This window comes from Mytilus trossulus, chromosome 2, assembly GCF_036588685.1.
Source record: "Mytilus trossulus isolate FHL-02 chromosome 2, PNRI_Mtr1.1.1.hap1, whole genome shotgun sequence".
NCBI classification, from domain to species: domain Eukaryota; kingdom Metazoa; phylum Mollusca; class Bivalvia; order Mytilida; family Mytilidae; genus Mytilus; species Mytilus trossulus.
The window spans coordinates 49,020,558-49,047,351 of NC_086374.1; the positions used below are offsets into that span (position 1 = coordinate 49,020,558).

The window sequence follows — 26,794 nt, forward strand, 5'->3', positions numbered from 1 at the left end:
TGCTGTCAAGCTACTGGTCTATAGAGGGATATTATCAAGTTAAAATAATGGAGGATTCCAACAATTTCTAAGACTTGACAATACTTGAGTTTCATTGGTGTTGTTCAAATACAGTCTGAGAAATAGCAGTATTGCACTGACAGCTAAGTATAGCTAGTTCCATCAGTGGCTGAGTCATACTAAATACTTGAATTAATAAAGGCAACAGTAGTATACCGCTGTTCAAAATTCATAAATCCGTTGAGAAAAATATAAATCTGGGTTATAAACTCAAACTGAGGGAAACACATCAAATATAAGAGGATACCAACAACACAACACTAATATGCAACACACAGAAACGAACTATGATATAGCAATGGCCATTTTCCTGACTTGGTACAGGACATTTTATGAATAAACGGTGGGTAGTAACTGGTTTTGTGGCTAACCAAACCTCGGGATTTACTGCTTTTCCTGTTATGCTTTTAGAAAACATGTCGACTCGAATTCAGAAAATGTGTCCAGGTAGAAAATGTGACATGAATTCCTGTGGACTGTTTTAATGTGAACAAACTTGTTAATAGCCTTTGTTGGTCATGCAGAAAGAAGGCTGCATAAAAATTACATTCATATCACTCAAACGTGTTTTTTCATGATTTGCATGTTATTGTTTTCTCTGGACGCAAAATCATAACATTTAAAATCTTGGTTACAATACTTAGAAAGTATGCCATCAATTTTATTCAGAATAGGCGAAGATACATTTTCTGTACACACCGTTATCCGGATTGTCACTTGATTTCTTTACAGATGCAAAATTAAAGTTTGTGTACAGGACATACCCCTTATTAACGATGATAATTATGATAAGCTATCAAAATAGTTTATATGAAGTATGACCAATATGTATTTTACATAATTAATTGTAAGCTCTAGTATTTAGATGGCCAAAAATACTGCCTCTGAGTCTAAAGAACTAAAGTTTTAAAGATTTTATTTGTTGTCTATATTCTCCGACAGTGTCTTTTCCTCTAATGAGATCAGCAGCCTTTTCTCCTATCATTATACAAGGAGCATTTGTATTACCAGATACTTGACGTCTTACAACAGAACAATCAGCGACTCGTAGTCCTTTTATGCCTCTAACTCTAAAATGAAAAAAAGAATGTATTTACAAATAATACTGCAGTGGTACGATCGTTTGTTGTGCTAGATGTCATAATTAAACGAGATACTCGATATTGCACCAAAATAAGAAATTGCTAGTAAAAGTACTCAATTATGACAAGGACTTATATACTATATACGTCCCTGATTATGATAATAATATCAATATTGACATTTTTCTGCAAAGTACATATATCTTTCGAGTCAGATGAACGTATACAAATAGATTCCAAATCTTGACGTCCAATGTTTATATATTATAGGTGTTTTCTTTCTATTTTGTATCTTCTATCGTTTTGTTACATGTATCACCCCTCAGTTTTAGTTTGTAACTCGGATTATTTTTTTAATCGTATTATGAGTTTCGAACAGTGGTATACTACTGTTGCCTTTATATATGTACACACACAGTCCTTACCTTAAATCTTGGTCAACAACAGCCGTCTTGTCGTTGGGTCCACCCATTCTACACGTTGATACTGGGTGGTAAACAGACACAGCAAAATGACGTAATAGACATTCCCAATATGAATCACTGTCAAATTTTTCTTTGTCACATATCCCGTCAATAACAAATTTGTTTAAAGTTGCACCAATTTCTTTCATTGCTTTGGTAGATGTAATTTGTTGTGATTTTTTAATAGCTGAAAAGACAAAATATTAAAAAGAAAATGTATTATTTCATCGCTATAAGGGGCTAAGGGACTCGGTGATCGAGAGGTCTTAGAAGTTAATCTTCTGTATCACTAGCCTGTGAACACTGAAGTTGTGACGGTTAAAACCATAATCTTTATTATCAAGGATTGCAACTTTTTCTGAAAAAAAGTGACTTAGTCGGTGGTTCTTTCCGTGAACCCTTGCTATATCTAATAAAAACAATAATAGCATGCATGAAATAATTGATTATGCCGAAAGTTAAGTTTTATTTCTGTTTTTCATTTATTTTTGTAATTAAAGCTTCTTGTTACTTTTTATATAGTCTAGCATTCGTTTGATAAAAAAAAAATAGAGGCATAATCGCCCCACTCCTGTAAGAAAAGTTGATAAAAAGTATAGGAATTAACGATTTACGTTTTCTCAACTGTATGGACTTTGAAAACAAAAACAATACCTTTAGCATAGTTTTTCATACTTTTGGTGTATTTTCATTCTCTTTAAAAATAGAATGACTATTTCTTAAAATGATTTATATAAGTTGAATTTCAAGAGTCCATTGCGGTAAACCTCTACACATACCGCTTAGTAAAACTTTGATATCATCCGGATGTTGCAGGTAGTTTGGATTTATTATAGGATTATCAAAAGGGTCTGCACTTTTTAGCCGTATTGATCCTTTACTCTCAGGATGCGACAAAATGCTCAGCATGGTAAACTCTTTCTTACTTCCTGTTTTTTTCAGCTGATCTTTAACCTGAAAATAAGAAAGGATTCATGGTAAGCTTGAATTCAACATATAAAAGAGAATGCTAAATAAAAGACTATCGTCAAAGTGTCAAGCGTCTCTACCAATATACAATGGTTTGTTAGAGTTTTTAATTGCATATCTCCCATGAGAATTACTCCTTTAAATAATCGATACAGGCTTATTTTCAAATTCATCTCTGATACTGCTGATGTAAACCTTTGACATGAAATGGAATGGAAGAATGGAAATGGGGAATATGTCAAAACGACAACAACCTCACCAAAGAGCAAATAATTACTAGTAACAGCCGAATCTCACTAATGGGTCTTCAATGCCACGACAAAATCCTAAACCCGGAGGTGAGAATCATCTGGCCCCTTAATAGAAATATATACTTATTCGATGAAAATGGACGTCACACTAAAATCCAAAACATATAAGTGAACTAAAATTAAAAAAATCAAAACATTCAAGACTAACAAAGGCCAGAGGCTCCTGACTTGAGCCTGACAGGTACAAACATGCAATGGAGTTAAATATGTTTTGTGAGATCTCAATCATCCCCTTATACCTCTAGCCAATGTAGAATAAAGAAACACACAACAATACACACAGTTACACTCTGATTAAAAGAAGTCCGAGTCCAATGTCTGAAAAAGGTAACAAATAAACTAAGCAAAATGATACACAAATTAACAAAAGACTACTTACATGCCACCTCAAGACCTCAATTAAACAGATTGAAATATTATGTTTTCATCATATGAAAATCAAGCATAATCCATCCTGTTAGCAGTTAAGCATCATACCATCATAAAATATAGGAACATAACCAGGCCAACAACTGGTTTTGGAATAAATGTAAAATTGAAAATGGAAATGGGGAATGTGTCAAAGAGACAACAACCCGACCATAGAGCAGACAACAGAAGATCACCAACAGGTTTTCAATGCAACGAGAAATTCCCGCACCCAGAGGCGTCCTTCAGCTAGCCCCTAAACATATATATATACTAGTTCAGTGATAATGAACGCCATACTAACAAAGGCCAGAGGCTCCTAACTTGACTTGTGTTTATTTCCGATGCAAAGAACCTATGAATGAATCAATATTAATACCATGATATGCCATCCATAATGACCTGACAACAGTATCGTAACTATATCCCGTCTAAATACATATGTTTAAAGTTTGTTTAATTTTTTAGGTGAAAACCTACATTTTTGTGCTTTGCAAAAAATATTATCATAAAAGATTGGACATGAAATACCAGAACATAATAGAATACACTGTATATACGATAGCTTTTCTATGTAAATCGGTTCAGTTAACTGATCTTATTTCATATTTTTTTTTAAATAATCAAATCAGTAGGAATAACATAATTTATGCTTCTAAATTACGTTTTCCTTAGTAACGAGATACATAAGAAATTTTATGGCAATTTAAGATCATGTAGTATTACTTCTCTTTTCAAGTTTAATTTTAGTCCGTCTTCAATAAAGTCTTCATCTTGTGCACCATTGAATAATTGTAGCTGAAAGTCCGGCCACTCTGGTTCATTTTTGCTTCTGTCTTTCATTTGTCCAAAGATGTGGCCTTCGCCTGCACAGTATGAATTCCATCCTTATGAAAAGAAATAAGCATAACATATCGAAGTTAATATCCAGAAATAAAAAAAATAAAAACTTAACCTCAAACGACATAATCAACACACTAACAACGATCTGTTAGCTCGTTCTTTTGAAAGCATCTCAGCAGTCAACATATAAATATTTCAATACAAGTCTATAGCTCCTACACAAAGACGTTGTATTTTACAGGATGTATTTGATTGCACTTAATATTCAATTTCTTTTATCTTATACCAGACAAGTACATATATAGCCCTACTGCACTTGCCTCTCGTAGTTTTGAAATTATTTTAAACTCAAATATATGGACCTCTTATAGTACTATTCTATGCTGGTCCCCTCCCTTGCAACATACGGGTATCGCAGTTGCTTTTAAAATGCTTGTTACACTGCATGGACATTTGCCCATATGGTTAGACTATATGATGGCATCTAGATCCAACTTGATTCACTGAGTCACTGATAAGGTCTTTGCATCGGAACTAAACACATTTATTCTAAAAACAGTTGTTGGCATGACACGGGTTATGTTCTTCTCATATACGTTATGATAGTATGATACTAAACCCCTAACGGGAAGGATTGTGCCTGATGTTCATATAATGAAATCATAATCTTTCAGTCAGTTTAATTGAAGTCTGGAGCTGGCATGTCAGTTAACTGCTAGTAGTCTGTTGTTATTTATGTATTACATGTATTGTCATTTTGTTTATTTTCTTTTGTTACATCTTCTGACATCAGACTCGGACTCCTCTTGAACTGAATTTTAATGTGCGTATTGTTATGCGTTTACTTTTCTTCATTGGTTAGATGTATAGGGAGAGGGTTGAGATCTCACAAACATGTTTAACCCCGTCGCATTTTTGCACCTGTCCCAAGTCAGGAGCCTCTGGCCTTTGTTAGTCTTGTATTATTTTAATTTTAGTTTCTTGTGTACAATTTGGAAATTAGTATGGCGTTCATTATCACTGGACTAGTATATATTTGTTTAGGGGCCACCTGAAGGACGACTCCGGGTGCGGGAATTTCTCGCTACATTGAAGACCTGTTGGTGACTTTCTGCTGTTGTTTTTTATTTGGTCGGGTTGTTGTCTCTTTGACACATTCCCCATTTCCATTCTCAATTTTATTGATATAAAGGATACGATATACACAGTGAAGTCTGTTTCATATTTTGACGTACAACTATATATTTACAATGATTGTCGTTTGCAAAAAAACCTTTAGGACAAAGTGATGATTTTAGCTTCCCAACTGCGAACTTTCCATTTCTATGTAGTGCCTGCATATAGAGTACATGCCTCCTAGTTGATTCGTTATTCCAGGGTTTGTTTTTCCTGTCATATTGTCGTTGATAGAGGATTGCTGCTAATTAGTAAGCTATCAAACAAGAAGTTTCTAGTGGTGAAGTTGGAAACATTTCATGCTAAATTTAATTAACGCCATCCGGAGTTGGTTGACTGTTATGAAATATATGTTTCAGAGATGAAGACAGCTATGCTGTAAGTGTTTTCCCTACAATCCCGTCCTCTTTCCACAGAATGCAACCTACTGAATAAGACTTATCACCGGGTTTGTACTTACACGAACAACATGACGGGTGCCATATTTGTAGCAGGATCTGCTCATCCTTCCGTTGCACTTGCGAACAATTCCGATTTTTGATGTGGTTCGTGTTGCTCAGTTTTCTATATTAATTTGGAGTACTTTTGTTTATCTTTTGTTTCTTTTCTTCTAATGTCATGGCGTTGTCAGTTGATTTTTGAATTATGAGTTTGAAAGTATCTTTGGTATATTTCGCCTTTCTGTTTTGTGCTTGCATGTAACATAAACGGTACACATTTTCTGCATCAGATGCACATTGCGACAAATCATTTATCTTTCGTGATGCTTGCGGCCAAAATATATTTGAATATCCATTATATTTGAAACCTATCTTATCTCCATCCCTCCCTTTTTTTAAAAAATTAATTCTTATCTAAAAGCGTTTCATAATCATGCGATAACTTAAACTGTTGTTGACTTGTTTGTAAGTAGAAATCTTACAAAATAATTATGTGGACTCATGTATACCTTTTTATTTTTAATGGGCTCTGCTTATTTTTTTTTTAATTCATTGGTAGTTTGGTGGAACCGTTTGTCGTGAAGCTAATTAATCGACAAGATGGAATTCCAAAATTCATGCATAAGATCATCCTATTCGATTTCCATTATTTAACTATCATATTTGTCAGTCTCTTCCTGCTTTTCTTGCACTGTTTGTATCATAACAATAAGAAAATTTAGTTGAACAATTTTGTTTTATGCATGGTTTGTTTCCACATTTCTTACCTTTTCCTGTCAGTTCGTACCAAATTGTATTGGCCATTGAATTTGACAAATCTTTAGTTACAGTATATGATTGGTTGATTTTATACTTCATAAAAAACATCATGTGGTCTTCTAAGTTCTCCCCAACGGGTAAATCAGCTTTCAACGGTATCTAATTATATTACAAACAAATGATATAACTATTGCAAGGTTTAATTAGAAATATAAATCCAAATCGAATACTACATGGACACCTATAGGAATCTGAATTGTTTACTTGCCAAACACATGCATCAGTAACAAAATCGAGAAAGGAAATGGGGAATGTGTCAAAGCGACAACAACCCGACCATAGAGCAGACAACAGCAGAAGGCCACAAATGGGTCTTTAATGTAGCGAGAAACTCCCGCACCCGTATGCGTCTTTCAGCTGGCCCCTTAAAATATGTATACTAGTACAGTGATAATGGACGTCATACTAAACTCCAAATTATACACAAGAAACTAAAATTAAAAATCATACAAGACTAACAAAGGTCAGAGGCTCCTGACTTGGGACAGGCGCAAAATTGCGACGGGGTTAAACATGTCTATGAAATCTCAACCCCCTATACCTCTAGTCAATGTAGAAAAGTAAACGCATAACAATACGCACATTAAAATTCAGTTAAGAGAAGTCCGAGTCTGATGTCAGAAGATGTAACAAAAGAAAATAAACAAAATGACAATAATACATAAATAACAACAGACTACTAGCAGTTAACTGACATGCCAGCTCCAGACCTCAATTAAACTGATCGAAAGATTATGTCTTCATCATATGAATATCAGGCACAATCCCCCCGTTAGGGGTTTAGTAGCATACTATCATAAAATATATGAGAAGAATATAACCCGTGTCATGCCAACAACTGTTTTTTTTTTAAATAAATGTGTTTAGTACCGATGCAAAGACCATATAAGTGAATTAATATTAAAGCAAATATATGCAATATTCAATGACCTGAGAACAGTATCGTAACTATATCCCTTCTTAATAAGTCTGTTTAAAGGTTTTGTAAGCTTTTGAGGTGAATACTGACATTTTTGTGCTTTGTAAAGAATATTACCATAAAAGATTGGATGTGAAATACCTGAACGTATAAGACGTCTGCATGTTAATTTATATTTACGAACTTTTTCCTTTTACCGATGATAAAATTTAGAAAATTTTTTGACTAGTTTGTGATATCGAAAACCCTGGTGTAATATTTTTTCAGTAATACATAAATTTCTCTCGCTAAAATCTAATACGTTGTTACATAAACGAGCGAATCGTACAAGTTAAGATATATAAATACCATAAGATGACGACAAGGGAACGTCATCATCTAAAAAAGGCAACAGTAGTATACCGCTGTTCAAAACTCATAAATCCATGGACAAAAAACAAAATTGGGGTAACAAACCAAAAATGAGCGAAACGCATTAAATATAAGAGGAGAACAACGACACAACACCGAAACGCAACACACACAGAAACTGACCATAAAAATGGATAAGACTACATACAACAGTACCGGGGAGGTTTGGCTAGCCAGAACACTCCCCATATTTTCTCAAAATGTCCAGTACCAAGTCAGGAGGAATATGTCAGTTATTGTCAAATAGTTCGTTTCTATGTAGGATTTAATGGCTTTTATTTGTGTTGCATTTCATTATTTCTGTTGTTTCGTTTTTTTCCATTATAATTGACGTGTTTTCCTCAGTTTTAGTCTGTGATCCCGTTTTGTTACCTCTCAATTGATTCATGACTTTTGAACAGCAGTATACAACTTTTGCCTTTATTTACCGACATCTTTCTCATACAAAGCTAAATTGAAAAAAAGTAAAATTACAAAAATACCAAACTCTGTGGAAAATTCGAACCGGAATTCTCTCAGCAAATGGCAAAATCAAAAATTCCAAACACATCAAACGAATTGATTACAAATGTTTTATCCTGATCTGGAGACTTTTCTTATGTAGGAATTGTGGATTTAACCAATTTGAATGATATCCTCGTTAAAAGAGATAAAAAAAAACCTGGTCAAGTAATTAAAACTCAATACTTGTAACCCTAATAAGGAGTTATTTGATATTTTCTATCATTGTGTTCTCTGGTCTTGATGTCGGTTTGATATTTTGTATAGGTATATCAAATAACTATACTAGTAAATCAAAGTAGTGATATTGACCGCTGATAATAGTTAAAATGGACAAATCAATTGTTATTTAAGTACTCACATTAATAGGCGATACACAATTAAATGATTAAATGATTATTTGATTTGAAATTGATCTCAAAATAGAATAAACGTAAAAAAAGGTCGAAACAGTCATACAAGGGCAATGACTCCGTGAATGAGACGGTTGTTAATTTCGCTCGATCGACCTTTCTGGAGGTCTTTTGTCACTGATTATTTCTCCTCAAAACACGTTATACAGAGTTCAGGGCAACGGTATTTCAAGGAGTAAGTTTGGACTTATTTGTAGTTCTTGTCAAATAATTAACTGTCCATCCATCATAATTTTAATGAAAATTGTCAATTACACTGGGAAAAATGAATAAACCCTCAATCAAGGCAATGTTTTAAATAGGAGTCAATTGACTTTTTCGTTTACCGGTATATCAAACTATTTTTAGAGCTATAATTTCATTTTGTAGGTTTGATTTTTTTATGTTCAATCATAAATAAAAGTAAATTAGTAAAATAATAAGTATTTTTTAGCAGCCTAAATATTAAGCGAAGAAACATTGATGATAAATTATTCACTTGTAAGTGAATTATGCGACCGCATTGAATTCATATTCATTTAAACTTTAATGTAACCCATTGGCTAGCGATGGATAACGCAGAAATTATTTGTAGTCAATTATTAAAAGGAAAAGAATGTCAACATCGACAGTGAAACAAATTATATTCATTTGATTGACTGATTCGATCCACAAAAACTCACTGTTCTACAGGTAAAAACGATAATTTATATATATTCGTAATCCATAATACGAGCTTAAACAGACATAGAAAATTTCAATTGCACGAGGTCGTTATCTATTTATATTTATATTCATGTTTTCATAGCTTATATAACCAACGGTAGTCTTCTGAGTTAAACTTGATAGTTAATTACTAGAAGATGGCGTCTAGAATCAAATATACACGAAACAAAGATACCTGTTATCGATGTCATGCACTGCAAATTGTTTTTTTTTAATACTTTTTAAAATTTGGAGAATGCTTTACATTGTTATAAATCAAATATGAGAATTTGAGTCAAATCGATTAATTTGACAGCTAGTGTCTTTTTTGTGATTTCTATTTATAATTCAGGGGCAGCAACCCAACAACCGATTGACCGATTCATCTGAAAATTTCAGGGCAGATAGTTATTGACCTGATAAACATTTTTATACCATGTCAGATTTCCTCAAAATGCTTTGGTTTTTGAGTTATAAGCCAAAAACTGCATTTTACCCCTATGTTCTATTTTTAGCGGTGGCGGCCATCTTGGTTGGTTGACCAGGTCACGCCACACATTTTTTAAACTAGATACCCCAAAGATGATTGTGGCCAAGTTTGGATTAATTTGGCCATGTAGTTTCAGAGGAGAAGATTTTTGTAAAAGATTACTTTAATTTACGAAAAATGGTTAAAAATTTACTATAAAGGGCAATAACTCCTAAACAGGTCAACTGACCATTTTGGTCATGTTGACTTATTTGTAGATCTTACTTTGCTGAACATTATTGCTGTTTACAGTTTATCTCTATCTATAATAATATTCAAGATAATAACCAAAAACAGCAAAATTTCTTCAAAATTACCAATTCAGGGGCAGCAACCCAACAACCGATTGACCGATTCATCTGAAAATTTCAGGGCAGATAGATCTTGACCTGATAAACATTTTTACCCCATGTCAGATTTGCTCTAAATGCTTTGGTTTTTGAGTTATAAGCCAAAAACTGCATTTTACCCCTATGTTCTATTTTTAGCCGTGGCGGCCATCTTGTTTGGTTGACCGGGTCACGCCACACATTTTTTAAACTAGATACCCCAATGATGATTGTGGCCAAGTTTGGTTTGATTTGGCCCAGTAGTTTCAGAGGAGAAGATTTTTGTAAAAGTTAACGACGACGGACGACGACGACGACGGACGACGGACGACGACGGACGACGGACGCCAAGTGATGAGAAAAGCTCACTTGGCCCTTCGGGCCAGGTGAGCTTAAAAATCTTAAATAACTTGCCAACAATATAGTCATATGTTGAATTAACTTTGATATTAAGTGCGTCATCTGGATTCTGTTTTGAAGTAAACCAATACAAAACAGCAAACAAAGCTGTTATAACGGCAGCAGTATGTACCATTGTCTAAAATAAAGTTTAAAATGGTGGTTATCTTACTTTCGTTTACGACTTTTCTTCAACAAAACAGCCCTGAGTGGCGCTTCAATTTATAGATGAAAGACAAAATCAGAATGAAATTTAAGGGCAGTGGAAATCAGGAAGAATAAAAATAATGTGGTAAATCTTGTCTCGATTACCATTGAAAAGACGTCAATAATCGTCGGAATTTGTATAACTTTTAGTTAAATCGATGCCGTTACTTATTAGTTTACTATCAATACCTGTATTATAAAACCAAAATGATCTGAACACTTATAACCATAGACCGTTTTCACGTAGGAAAATGATATATGCATGCTACTAAAATCAAGTGAAAAAAGTTAAATATAAAATACTCCGAACTCTCACGAAAATTCAAATGGCTAATTCAAAATATCTAAGACATCATTCAAAACAACTGTCACATTACTGAATTGGTGCAGGCGATGCATTAAAAATGGATGGTAGGTAGATAGTCTAGTAATACATACCGAACGAAAACATGTAAGCTTTAAAACACTTGGAGCACATGCTCAAATATATAGAACTAGATTAGATATCTTAATTTCAATTTCTTTTCAAAGCTATTTTGAAGTTATTTTTTGAAGGTATGCAACACATCTCTGTTGAACGATAGATAGGTTCAAAGGAAATATATTGGTGTAGCACTATAATAGCATCTAAATGATCAACATGTGCTTACAAATTTTTTTTTTAAAAGGAATTTTACATTAATCGTTCAGCATCGCGCGAGTAAAGGACGGCTGTGTCCCATTAACCCCATCAATCACTGAAATTACATTTAAATCTGATGATGCTATAGAAAAGAAAAATTGTCCAAAACCTTCTTTACCCTCATTTTCTCTTTCCACCTTTACTTAGTTTACATAAAATTACGGTGCATTGGATTTTCCGTGAAGGTTCGACTCCGATCATGTACCAATACAAGCGTAGGGAGATGTGGTACATGTAGGATTACCCACTGACAAATATCAACGACAGTTCAAAAGAATCGAATGGAAGCACTTATAGCCAACAATTCGACCGTAAACAGTGTGAGAAATCCGAAAACGAGATTTAAACCGAAAATAAGGATAGTTGAGTATTTCTCATGTGATGTATAAATGTTAGAATTATGAAGTTTTGATGGACTCGACAAGTATTCATATATATTCTAACTTTTAACTTTTTCATGATTTTTTTTATATCAAAACAAACAACAAAAATCTTGATTAACAAGACGCAATATGCATTCATTTTTTGGTGATGTTTTCGATGAATGTAAATCTAGAAAAGCACTTTTGATGCATACTGTAACATACTGTAACATGCTGTGTTGTTCACACTATCTGCTTATATAACAATATGAAAACATTATTATATTAACATAATAATACTTATCTTGGACAGAAAATGACTATACCTGAATTTGTCATGCAGTACTGTAACATCTAAACTGTTAACAAACTTTAGTCAAGGTAAGCTATATTTAGATGTTTATAGAACCTACACGTCACTAAACTAGTATCAAGGTGAATGTTGTCTCTACTGAATGTAAAGTTGATAATTCCCTACTTGATCATATATTAAATATAATCTAATTATCCATTCTTAAGTTCATATTTCTTCTGAAAAAATTGGCAAAAGTCAGCTTTAAGAGAGAGAGACGAAAAATACCAAAAACGGACATCGAAACTCATAAGTAAAAAATAACCCAAATTAACAAGGCTAAAAAAGAAAAAAAGACAAACAGACAAACAACAGTTCATAAAATACAATATAGAAAATAAACATAGAGAGACACGAATAGATATAGGAAGATGTGGTGTGAGTGCCAATGAGACAACTCTCGAAACAAGTTACTATTTATAAAAGTAAACCATTATAGGTCAATGTACGGCCTTCAACACGGAGCCTAGACTCACACCAAACAACAAGCTATAACGAGCCCAAAAATTACTAGTGTAAAACCATTGCAACGGGAAACCCAACGGTCTAATCTATATTAAAAACGAGAAACGAGAAACACGTATAAATTACATAAACAAACGAAAACTACTGTACATCAGATTTCTGACTTAGGACAGGTGCCAACATTTGCAGCGGGATTAAAAGTTTTAATGATACCAAACCTTCTTCCTTTTTCTGAAACAATAGTATAACATCACTACATAGAAAAACACACGATAAGATATCAGCTGGAAGACTTAACTCAATCAAAAAACGTAAATAAACATACTATGAACGAATAAATTTGATTGAAAACAGGGGGTGATCTCATATGCTTCAGAAGTATATACAACACATGGGCATCTGGAATTCAACAATAACGTGATCTTTTTTCAATATTATATTTGTTGATTATTTTAAACATTTTATAGTGTATATACCAAAATTAATATTATCCCAATGGAAAATATGATCTTCCGGACATTTTTGATAAGCACCTGGATTCTATTTATAAGTATTTTTAAAACAAGTTCGAAGATTGGAAAGAATGCAAAGAAACACATATCATGATGTCGAATTCAACGTATAGTATATTTAATCAACATAACAGAATTACAAAGGCACGACTGTAAATGATGTATACCATAAAAACGCAGTCTTTATTTTGCACCATTAAAACGAACATACCTTTTTTTTAAGGAAAAATCTATGGAGTACAATTACAGAGATGTGATGATTTGAAGACAAATTCTAGAAGGTTTTTAGCCGATTTTATGTGCTTTCCATAAAAAATGCAACATATGTATTTACAAATGTACACATAATGAAGTATTTCAAAAGATTGTTAGCAATATTAACTAATTTGATATATACCTATGATGAATAATTTACAATTATTATAAAAATAATTAAATATGCGATCTTCTCCTCGTATCCTCTACAAAATATGATATGCACGGACATCTATCCGTGGATTATCACTAGATTTCCTTAGAGATGCAAAATTTAAATATGGTAATAGTGCACTTTTAGAAGTAGCACTAATATAATCAGCAGTCAAAATAATTTCTATGATGATTGACCATTATGTATTTTCCTGAATTGATTCTAAAAATGTATCAAAGGCAACTATTTAGAAATTGTGTCTGAGCCAGCATATTAATGTTTTAAAGATTTTATTTGTTGTCTAAATTCTCCGACCGTGTCTTTCCCTTTAATGAGATCTGCAGCTTTTTCTCCAATCATTATGCAAGGTGCATTTGTATTACCAGATAATTGACGTCTTACAACGGAACAATCAGCTACTCGAAGTCCTTTTATGCCTCTTACCCTAAAATTAAACCAATTAAATTAAAAGAATTACTGATAAGATTATTAGTTACACAGTGTGCAATTGTCCTAATACGAGAATTTGTCGGGTCAGCAAAATGCATATCGGGTGAGGCGAAGCCAACCCCGAAATGAATTTTATTGGCCCGATAAATTCCATATTAGGACAATTGAACACTGTGTAACAAATTTATTCAGATTTTGTTAAATTACATATTGTTATATTCGAATTCAACATAAGGAGTACATCAACCAAATATATTTTAGATATTTAATCTAAAACTGAAAAAATAGAAATATTTTGAACTATAAAGCAACGCAATTATTTTTTTTATTAGGTCAATGATGCAAGGGAGATACTTACAATTGACGTAATAATTAACAGAGATAATTCCAATTGACAAAATGATTAAGGGAGACAATTCCAATTGACGTACTTAAAAATTGTACTGAAATTTATCAGGACAATATCAGCCAATCAAATTGCGAGAAATTATTCTAAATCAGGATAACTTCAGATATCTGATGTCATCACTTAACGACAACACACTTGGTATTGCACCAATATTAAAAACAAGAATTTACAGGACAGACTTCTCTGAAAATACTTCTTGATTTCTGTAAGTATGGATTTGAAATTGTTTTCTGTGAGATAGAAATATCAAAATATCTTGAATCCAATGTCTTCATTTTATGTGTTTTTTCCTATAACATATTACAAAATATCAATAATATGTATCATCTCTTATATAAGGAGAATAATACATAGCCCAATCCGTATCATATTCCGTATTATCCCGAAATACCATTATCGACACGAGGGCCTGTAGGTGAGGTTGATAAGGCATGTGCTTTGGATTTTGCCATGTATTATTTTCTAAATATAAGAAATATATCAAATATTCAAAACTACTTAGTATATGATAAATATATATGTGTGTGTATGTCCAACAAACTTTCGTTACCTTAATTCTGGGTCGACAACAGCTGTTGTGTCGTTAAAATCACCCATTTTACACGTTGACACTGGATGGTTACCAGTTACTGCAAAATGACGTAACATACATTCCCAATATGAATCACTGTCCATTATTTCTTTGTCACATATCCAATCAATAACAAATTTGTTTAATGTTGCACCAATTTCTTTCATTGCCTTGGTAGATGCAATTTATTGTGATTTTCTAATAGCTGAAGACATAATTTGAAAATGATAATTTCGTAGAGATTATATAATATTCAGAAACTTCGCTATGACACGGGCCTCGGTTGTCGTGATCTCAGAATTGTCTGTATCAATAGTCTGCGAACACTAAGGTCGTGACGCTTTAAAAACCTTACTACTATAAGATTAATTACCTAGGATTGCAAGTTTTTCCACAGAAAGTCGGTGGTTTCTTTTCGGACATTTGGCTATCTCAACTATTAAATCAATAAAAGCACACATTAACTAGCAGATTGTGTCGAACGTGTCTATTTATTGCTTTTTCGTCTTTGTTGAGTTGTTAACCAGGTGATCTGTAACGCATAACTATACAAAATTAGCACACAAACTTAACTATAATTTGCCATAAGTTTGTTGCTCTCTTCAATTGGTTGAAAAAGACATTACGAAATTAGGTTACTTTGAATTTGCATATCTTCCAAACAAGGACCGTAGCTCATAAACTCAGATACAAAATTATTGGTATGTATATAGAAGGTAAACAGTGTCTAGGGAGTTGATATTTTCTAATCATCTTTAAATTGTGAAATGCTAGCGTTTTTGCGACAAAGAAAGAAGTCTTTAAAAAGTACTTTCTGCTGCTTCTTCATTGAATTAAAATTCGTTTCAAATATATACAAGACAAAACATTTAGATTCTCTTTACTTTAATTAATTAATTAAATTTTCATATTTGCATGAATCTTTATAACAAAAGCAATACCTTATCTGTATTTTTCACACTTTTGGTGTGTTTCTCATTCTCTTTTTGAAAAAAAATTACTATGTTTTAAAACAGTGTATTGAATTTAAAATTTTATTCGAGGCAAACCTCTTAATTCAAACATACCGATTATTAAAACATTGATATCATCTGGATGTTGAAGGTAGTTTTGATTTGTAATAGGATGATCAAAAGGGTCTGCACTTTTTAAACGTATGGATCTTTTACTTCTAGGATGAGACAAAAAAACTCTTTCTTACTTCCTGTTTTTTTCAGCTGATCTTTAACCTGAATATAAGAAAGGATTCATGTTATAATAATATATAGAATGAACCATATCAAAGAGATTGTTACAGAATGTCGTCACAGTGACAAGTGTCCTGGCCAATATACAATGATATGATAGAACTTCAATTTCCTATATTTCAAGAGAATTACGTCTTTAGTCTTTAACAAATCGATCCAGGCTTAATTTCAATCCATCACTAATATTGCTGATTTTTATCTTTGACATAGACTTAACTGATCCCTTTTAGGAAAAATATAAACGTATGTTCAGGAGCTAGCTGGCGCTTACAAGGTAACTATTCAATATAACTGTTATTTACGTTTCAATTAAACTCTTCATAGATACCAGGATTGACATTTTATATTTTCGTCTACAAAAGATTCATCAGTTACGCTCAAATAAAAAAGTGTCAAAAAGGCCAAATAAAGTACGAAATTGAAGAGCATTTAACTATTTCATCTAAAATACTTCTGGTTTCATATAAACAAATTTCAACATTAAATTCTACTGATAAATGAACACGAGGGACATATAACTTTCTATATCACTCTTTCGAATAATATAATTCATTACATCTTATTTGATTCCCCCCACACAATGAAGTTAAATACGAACGGACAGCTTGTAAAATAGGAATAGAATCATTGTGTAGAGGTGGATGGAAACTTTTTTCAACAGACAGTCATAATTCATAAATGTACTTATTTTGTACCCCTGGCTTTGTATTTATATAATAAATTATATTATAAACTTGTTCAGAAACAAGTGTCTGTGTAACTGTTCATATTATCATATATCTTCATAGAATACATATGGTCGACTTTAAATTGGAATCTAACTGACGAATGTAGGTGTTTGAAGTTTCAAATTTTCAACTTCCAAAATCTCAACAAATATTAACCCTCTGCCAATAAATTTTACATATTCTTAACATAATGTTTATTATAGCCTTTACATTAACAACCGATAAGAACAGCTAAAGAGTTATGAAGAAAAATTACCGAAATAAGCAAAACCACAACACGCTATCGATGCGTCAGAGACAGTTGAATGTGCGTTTTAGATTGGCATAACAAAACAATGTTTAAATTGTAATCGTGTTCTGCAGATTTCGTATTATGTCTCAACATACCATAGCGAAATGTTTCCATAGTATTAGCTCCTTAGATACAAGAATAATCGTCTAATCTGTAGACTTTTATCTAATCAATGAGTGAGGATTTGTAAGCCTAGTAATATGAGCAAAGCAGAAGAAGCTTTACCTGTTGGCGCAACCGGTTTCCCTTCTTATAAAGTTCACATGATGTTTTCAATGTTTTGTATTTTACATTATTGATGTACATCTTTTAAGGAATTTATGAGACTTTAAAAGCGACAAACATAAGCTGAATATATTTTGTATTGTTTTAATGATGTATCAAAGTAATACACATTAGATACAATAGAACTTTGCTTTTCAAACGGCCATAAAATCTACAACAACAAGAGAAGAACGGAGACTTTTCTAAAATACGAAATACCCAATATTTAATGTCATTGATCAGACAAAAGTCCGGGACATTTGGTGAGTATGTTTACGAAAATACTTGGTTTGAAACAAAAATGCATAGTTGATTTTAAATACATTATAGAAAAGTCACTACAAAAAGGGACTATCAAATATTACGTGTGTAAGTGTGTGTCTCTGGCTGTTGTTTTGTGAATTGAGATAAACTTTCAATCATACAATTACGTAAATTGACCTAAACTATCATTTTCGAATAGTAAATAATGTGTTATTAGTCCTGTGGGCAATGCTGATGTTGATATCTTTTATAAGAAAAAAACCACCAAATTCATATAATCAGACTCATCAAATTGACCCCTTATGGTTTACTTATAACTTATGGTGAAAACAAATTATATTATTCATTATCATGTTTATAGAAAATATTACATAAGCTTAAGACATTTTATGATATAGATAATGCATATTTTAAGGTTTTTCTTGTCGTAGAACACACCGTCGAAACATATTCTGTTTTTTAACAATTTTGCAAAAAATTGTTATCCTATCTTACCCATCATTAAAGTGGGAGTTTCTGCCCAAATTATTTTGGTTATAATCACGCCTAACATTTAAATTATAATGTATATGCAAATAAGGTGAAAATAATTCATTAAAATAAAACTCACTAATTTAGAAATAAAAGTGTGTTATCATTGTCCAGTTATATTAAAAAGAAAATTTACGACCATGGATGATATGGATTTGTTAGAGTGGGACCCGATTATAATTACGCAAAGTTCGTACTCTCAAGTAAGTGGGAAAAAAGAAAGTGACATTCTAAGTTATTTTGATTTGAAACCAAGTGATACTGATTTGGAAATTACCCGTCATCAGTTTAGACACGGTCAGTCAGAGACAGTTAAATACCTTCAACACAAGATAGGGGAAACTTAAGTAGAAAAATATAAATGGGGTTACAATGCTTTTAATAGTTGGCAAGCCCGGCGCCGTTTACGTCAGATGATTTAGGAATTCCTCCGAATTGTTTGCAAAAGGATTCGGTACACATGCACAAAACAGAACTGTCTACTACGTTACACTATGGTATAGCAGAGGCCAACAAAAAAGACAGAGGTACATATCCGTACAACATTATTTATGACCTGTTTTCCACAATACAGGAATATATTCGTCATCAGAAATCGTCCAGTATTAACTTCTTCACGGATCCCGAATTTCTTAGGGCTAGACAAGTGTAAGATGCTGTCATGAAAGAACGGGCAACTGAAGATCTCTGGGCAAATACGTGCTAGCAGGCTGGTGTGATATCGGTAGATGAAGAAACGTCATTATATGACAAGATATCTATGGCGTGGATAATCCCCAACAACTTCTAGACACATTGCTTTATTTATGTTGTTTACATTTTGCATTAAGGGGAGGTACTGCACACCGACGGCTCAGACTTAATTCCAATCTACAAAAAACTGGCTCGTTTCAAGATAAGGATGATTAATTAAGATACCTGTTGTACACAAAGGATGTTTCAAAAGCTAACGCGGGTTGCCTAAAGCACAGAAAAGTTGTTCCAAAATGTTTCCGAGCATTTGAAAACCCAGAAAACAGAAATAAATGTATTGTTACTGTATTTGAAAAGTACAAGTGACTTTGGTAAGTAGCTTATTATTTATTAAGAACTTTATAAAAAAAGGGGGCGGTTATTTAACGCGTTAATGCTTTTCAACCGTTACAAAAAAAACCGACAAATGGTATTCCTTGTACGTTGAAATGAAGATAAAAGAAGGGATAAAGATACAAGACGGACATTCAAACTCATAGGTAAAAAAAGTGACAACAATAGTATCCCCTCCCCACTAATTTAAAAGCCGTATCTGTACCGATTTCCTTATAAAGGTTGCATTAAATTTTCCAATACAAATCCACAGGATTTCATACTATTTTCTTTAATATATCTTCTCATCTTGCTTCAATGAATATGATAACATTTGAAATATTTGTTGATTTAATCTAACATAATTTACTTTTACAGCTTATTTCCTAATGCATGTAGGGTAATACTTTGGTTAACTTGTTCGTCCTATTACATATATTTATAATTGTAGTTGGGATAACTTCCAATCAAATTTGAATATATGCTTGTTTAATAATACTTTATTGGTTGCAGATGTCAATCTTAAATACAATGCTTCCGCTTATATTTATACAGATAAATTAAGTAAGCCAGTCAAAGTGTTACTCCACAAGCATTAAGAAATTAGCTGTAATTTACCTGTAATTAAAATCATCTTTACATTATTACATTATGTGTTTTTAACATAACGTTTTCTTTTATTTCAGTCCAGCTAATGGAGGAAAGGATTGTTTCTAACTAACACTTTTAAAACATATCAAAGATGGACAATGGTATAGAAACAATCCTATTGGACACAACACATTTCAAGGCACTGTGAAACGGTTATGCACAAGTATTGGACTGATAGGAAAGTGCACAAACCATAGCATCTGAGCATCTGCTACAACATGCCTTTATAATGCAGGCATAGAAGAACAACGTGTTGCCGAAACAGTAGGTAATATAACAGTAGAATGAAACATTATAATGTTAGTATTTTCTTTTCAATATTCTTATTTATCCAACACAAAATTGAATAAAAAAAGAAGGTTTCCTTGTCTGCGTGATATTTCCCAATATCTTTTCTTTTCCCCAGTTATTTTCAATTGCTTTAATAGAGAACTGATGATTGTAAATAAAATATATAATTATCTTTGTACAGGGACGTCAGGAAACTTATTATTAAGATAAATGATTGGATCTGTCACGACCACGAAATTTCTGGTAATCAGATCTACTATCACTAGTCCGATCGTCTATGTGTCCTTCATGCTTGAGTTACTCGCTTCTCGAAATTTTGAATATTATTTTATTTCTTGTATTGTGATGTTGAATATGCAGTTAAATAAAAAAAAAGTGCTGACTTGAACACAAAAATAATTAAGCTTTTTATTGCAGGTCATCGTAGTAATGCATTTAGAGTACACAAAAGAACTTCTGCCGATCAAGAAATAGAGGCATCGAATATTTTATATGGATTAAGACCGTCAGACGAAAGAAAAAGACAAAACCATTTGCAGCTGCGGGTGCACCAGTTGGTAGTGCTTCGGTTGAATATTCAACAGACGAGAGTGAGAAGAAGACTTGCAACTTTTCTTTCATCTTTTCGTTATGATCAATTCATGTAAAATAAAATGAATTAAATCTGTTCAAAACCAGTCATTATTTTATGCCTTGGAGCGCATTGTATTGAAAAATGGTATCGTCCGGGTCGATTCTGAAAAAGAATGACCTATCGTTCTGATTGAAAATAACTCCATATAGGTTTATAAGTCAGTTGAAGAACATATACTTCTCTTTTCAAGTTTAACTCAAGTCCTTCTTCAATGAAGTCACCATCTTGTGCAGCATTGACAAATTGGAGCTTATAATCAGGCCATTCCGGTTCATTTTTGTTTCTGTCCTTTATTTGTCCAAATATGTGGCCTTCGCCTCCACAGTATGAATTGCATCCTTATCAATTCAATAAACATATCGTAGATAATATCCAGAAATTTGAGGAAAAAAAATGATAGTTATCAAAGTAGCAGGATTATAGTTTTTTACGCCAGACGCGCGTTTCGTCTACACAAGACTCATCTGTGACGCTCATATCAAAATATTTATATTTATATAAATATAAATATTCAAGTACAAAGTTGAAGAGCATTGAGGATCCAAAATTCCAAAAAGTTGTGCCAAATACGGCTAAGGTAATCTATTCCTAAATGAAACGGTACATTCAACACACTTACCATGATCTCGTAGCTTGTTGTTTTAAAAGCACATAAACAGTTACCATATAAATACTTCAAGTCAAGCCTATCGCTTCTGCATCACGACGTTTTGTTTAACATGATATATTTGATTGCGCTAAGGATTCAATATCTTATACAATATAATTAACCATACTAGACTTGCTTCTCGTCGTTATGAGATCCTTATAAACTCTCTTGAAACTCTTATATAACTATTAATGCTAAAACCAAAGCCATCTTGTGTTATGCATATAACAAAAGACGTGCAGACCACTACGATCACAAAATGTTTGAATCACAGATATCCAATCATCAAAGGCGTCTTAATATATATCCACAGCTAAATTTAGTAACAAATACACAAGATACCTCACAGGAATACATTATTTCACCATATTGGATGATAAACTCTGTCAAATTCCGTATCTTATATGTTAGAAAGGTGTGATATAATTAGTATGTAACACGCTTCAGAGCTTTATAAAGAATGTATTTAAGGATTATGTACCCTTCTGTTGCTTCAATGCTAAACATATGGAATTTTTATAGAAAATCCACCGCCTTAATCCTTGTTCTATCATATTTGGCAATTTGATGACCGATAGATATAGGATTATTACATGCAGTGCTAGCATTGATTTCCTTAAAACAAGTCTATTAATGTAGTTATTGGTAAGAACAAATACAAATACTGACCAAATCAAGTACACCTTGTAGGGTACTCTCGACTTTAGGTACTCTGCACGAGGTATTTTGGAATTAACAGGTTGATTAGAACTTTTTGTAAAAAATAAACACTATCACATCATAAAAAAGCAAGTGAGTAATCTATGTTTCATGGGTAAGTCATTAAAAGGCAGAACTAGTAACCAAAATGGGGAGTCATTTGACGATTCCTATCATCAGTATTAGCATAGGTCTGGCCTTGTTGTCGGTTTGATATTTTTATGGGTATAAATCATATATATAAATCAAGTTCTAGAAGATGATCGCTGAAAATAGTTAAAATAAACAAATAAATAGTCATGAAAGGAATAACATAAATAGGGAATACACAATTGATCATCTTATTTGTAAATCGCATACGTTTGACCCCTTTTGCTGTTTAAGAATCTCTCGAACTATTGAAATAGATCTCAAAATAGAACAAACGCAAATATAATGTAGAAATTGACATACCACGGCATTAACACATTTGAGGTATCGATATTCAATTGCAACCGTTTGACCTTTCTGTAGATATTTTGTAAATAAACTCATCATATATATCAAGATCATATCATGACAAAAACAAGTGAGACAATCTGCAAGGCAGCGTCATATTGATAGGTAATTTTGGACTTATTTGTCGTCTATTTGCATAAATTAATTTACTGCCTATTCATCATAGTTTTGATGAAAATTGCCACTTTACACTGGGAAAATGGTTGCATCGTCAATCAAAGCAATGTCCTTAACAGGTAGCCAATTGACGATTTCGTATACATCAAATTATTTATAGAGCTATGATGACATTTTCGCGTTTGGTAGGCTATTTTACAAAAATACGTATTTGTTAAGAAATTCATTTCTCCGGATTATAACAACAACACTGGACTGAAATAGTTAAATACATATCAATGACTTTAAAACACAGAGCTACACATGATTTTCAGAAGTATTATGCATTGCACATGCATGCCAACATATATGTTGTCAACTAGTACGTCAAATGACCGAGATATATTTACGAAAGTATAATGCATAAGCATACAAATACACGGCGATCAGTGGTACATGTGTTATGCATAGTATAATATGCAAATGCTCTCGATTAATTCCACATATGAGTTATTTGTTTCCAAAATTAATTATCCCTCATATTTGTTTTTAGTTTTATGTGTACAAAGTGAATAAGGTAATCTGTTTAGTTACATGTATTATATGATTTCTATTTATAATTACGAATACTTTAAATCCATATACCCCGAGGTCTTGTAAATGTTTCTTTGCTCCAATTCCAGATAACATCAATAATGTCGGACTATTAACTGCCCCAGCAGAAACAATTATTTCTTTATTGGCAAATACCTGTGCCTTTCTATTATTCTTGATAAACTCCACACCAATTGCCTTCTTATGCTCAATTAAAACCTTGAAAAAGTGAAAATAACTGGTTGGAACTGTTTGAATAAATTTGTGAATTAGGTAATGTTTTCAAGATTTGTATATGTCCTAATTGAAATTGTAACTTTACTATAAATCCAGGTTGATTTCACCATTTTGAAGCTTAGGGAAATGCCTGTTCCAAATCAGTTCGGTATCTTTATTATTTTTGCATTTTAGAAAGCGACCAGACAATTGTCAAAATTCATTCCAAAGAACTGGAATATTTTCATACAGTGTATAATACTCAACTGTGACAATTTGAAGGAAAAAAGAGAAACCAATAAAAACAAAAACAATTACCGGCATTTACAGTATTGTACCATCTGATGATCTGAAACTGTTATCTGATGATCTAGAATGGGTAAGCATATCGTGCTTCGCATGCAAGAACCAAATTAACTAGTGAATACAATTCTTATAAAGAGAAATTTCCAATCAATTATCATCATGGCAGTGCATCAAAAATAAATAGGTTGGTGTCAAACAGACATACAAGTCTTTTAGAAAATATATTTACTAGAAGAAGCTGACACAAAGAGAATGGCGCATAAAAGCTATAACTGAATGAAAATATAGCTTAAAGATGGAGACCATCATATAATTACCTATATAGTTAACTTATATCCGAAAATAAGGGAACATAAACTGATGTATTTTCACCTGTACTACTTGTATCTCAAGTTGATATTGTTTTCCAACACTTTATCTGTGAAGATAATGTAAGTCAATATACAGAATAGTTATCAAAGGTACCAGGATTATAATTTAGTAAGCCAGACGCGCATTTCGTTACATAATATACCTTGGTAACATAGCTGTGAATACTTATATGTACATGTGTCCTTCTTAGAACAGGTCTGAGGTAAGCCTTTGCTGTACCATACCGTTCTACGTTTTTAATGTTGGTCTGCATGTAGGTATAACCTTCAAATATTGTCAAACATTATAATACGATGATACCAATTACTGTACTACATCATTTTGTTTTATCTATTAAAGGATTTGAATGAACAATTCAACTATGGAATGTATCTTTTGTTATAAAGACACGAAAGATACGTCCTGTGGTCATGCATCATTTTATCGTTGTTTTATGTTAGAGTTTGTTGGTGATAGCGTTTATTTAGATTTTTTTGGTTTGTTGATATTATCAACGTAAATATCTGAAATGTTTACGATGCATTGTCAACCATCCTACCTTGCTATTGACAATAAACTAACCAAGCGTATCTTCTCTATTTAAATCAACAGTTTGCATACCCAATTCGTCTGCGCTTCTACTGTCAATATCAGGAAGTGGCGATTCACGAGTTTCTGTTATAGGTATGTAACCTCCTTTCGAGTGATATGCTGCATAAGATAAAATTAAAAAAAATTTTTTTTATTCCTAATTGACAAAAAAAACCGATTTTTTTCTACATAAAATAAACAGTAATAATCCACACTTACCATCATGTGTGCGAAGGACCGAAGGTGTAGATAGATGTATGGTATATTTATATTTCTAGCAGAGCTATAGACTTTCCCCCGTGAAACAGGATACTTTCAATGCAATGGTTAGTATACAAACCCAGCAAACATATTGTTCAGAGGATACTCTACAAACTGTTTCATTTGAAAAAGTGTTGTTGGTGTCGTTTTTGTTATGCACGATTACAACTTTGTATCCGCAAATGTTGCTTTGCCGACTTAAATAGATTGTCATTTTTTAGCAATTTCTTCTCGCCTGCTACCCTTTTGCATTTTTTTTTATCCCTAACAATAAATTGAATAGATTTGCGTATAAAATTTGTAGTTGAAATGAAGAATAAATAGCTCGAAAACACCTTTCCGCTGTATTTCCTCATTCTCTTTTTACAACAAAATAAAAGAAGGAAAGCATGCCTTAGCATGCATACACAAAATATTGCAGATTTTTTTTTAGCAATTGTCCTTATCTAGCTACTGCAACACCAATTGCGATATTTTTTCAAGCATTTTCAACCTGCATAACACCGTATACAATAATTAATGTTAACACATTGCTGCAAATATTTCAGGAAGGAAAATAAAATCGTTGTAGAACATCACTATCGTTACTTTGTTTTGGATCGACGGTTTATTTTTACATTTTGAGAAAGCCCACGATTTAAATGCTACCTATATGTAATTGTAATCCTAATCGTAGGTGTATGACAGTTTCCGAAAATGTTTAATAACAACCGGTTATCCATATATGTTGTAAATTGTTCACACCATATGATGCGACAAGATGAAAACAGCATTTTAATGAAAAGTTGATAGCATGTTGTTTGCCTTACATTTTAGTTTTCCCTTTTTTAATTCCGTTTGAATTGAGTTAAGTCTAAACACTGACAACAATGTCTCTATTCAAGAGGTTTCCAGTAAGTAAGTTCCTTCAGGATGTTTGACAAGGTATCTGCAATGTCAACAGTAAATATATTCCTTCAGGATGTATGTTTAACAAGTTATCTGCAATGTCAACAGTAATTATATCTGCATCATTATTTCATAGTCAAATCTCCAATGAAAAATATATATAAATAAGGTTAATATTCTGCGATTTTTGGTGTGTTGGTAGTATTCAAAGGAAATGTGATAGTTTGACGATTTGGAATTTTGTAATAACACTCAGATTTATTATAATGCTTACTGTTACTTCGTACATTACTTACGAGAGTTATACAGTTCTGGTATTTGTACATTTTCCATTTTAAGAAAGTACGATAGCACATCTTTATAACTCCATCCCGTACATCCTTCTGCAGCCCATTGATCATAATCATGTCTGCTGCCTCGAACAAATGTTAAGTAGTTTATAGAACTCTATCCTCCGAGAACACGCCCAGGCGGCCAAAATGATTTCTGCAAAGCAAATCAA

The 26,794-nt window shown here is 32.6% G+C and overlaps 1 pseudogene; it reads right to left on the minus strand.

The window, feature by feature from the left end:
- Positions 1-705: 705 nt before the first annotated feature.
- LOC134705818 (glucose dehydrogenase [FAD, quinone]-like) overlaps positions 706-26,794 on the minus strand; it is a 30,259-nt pseudogene continuing 4,170 nt past the window's right edge.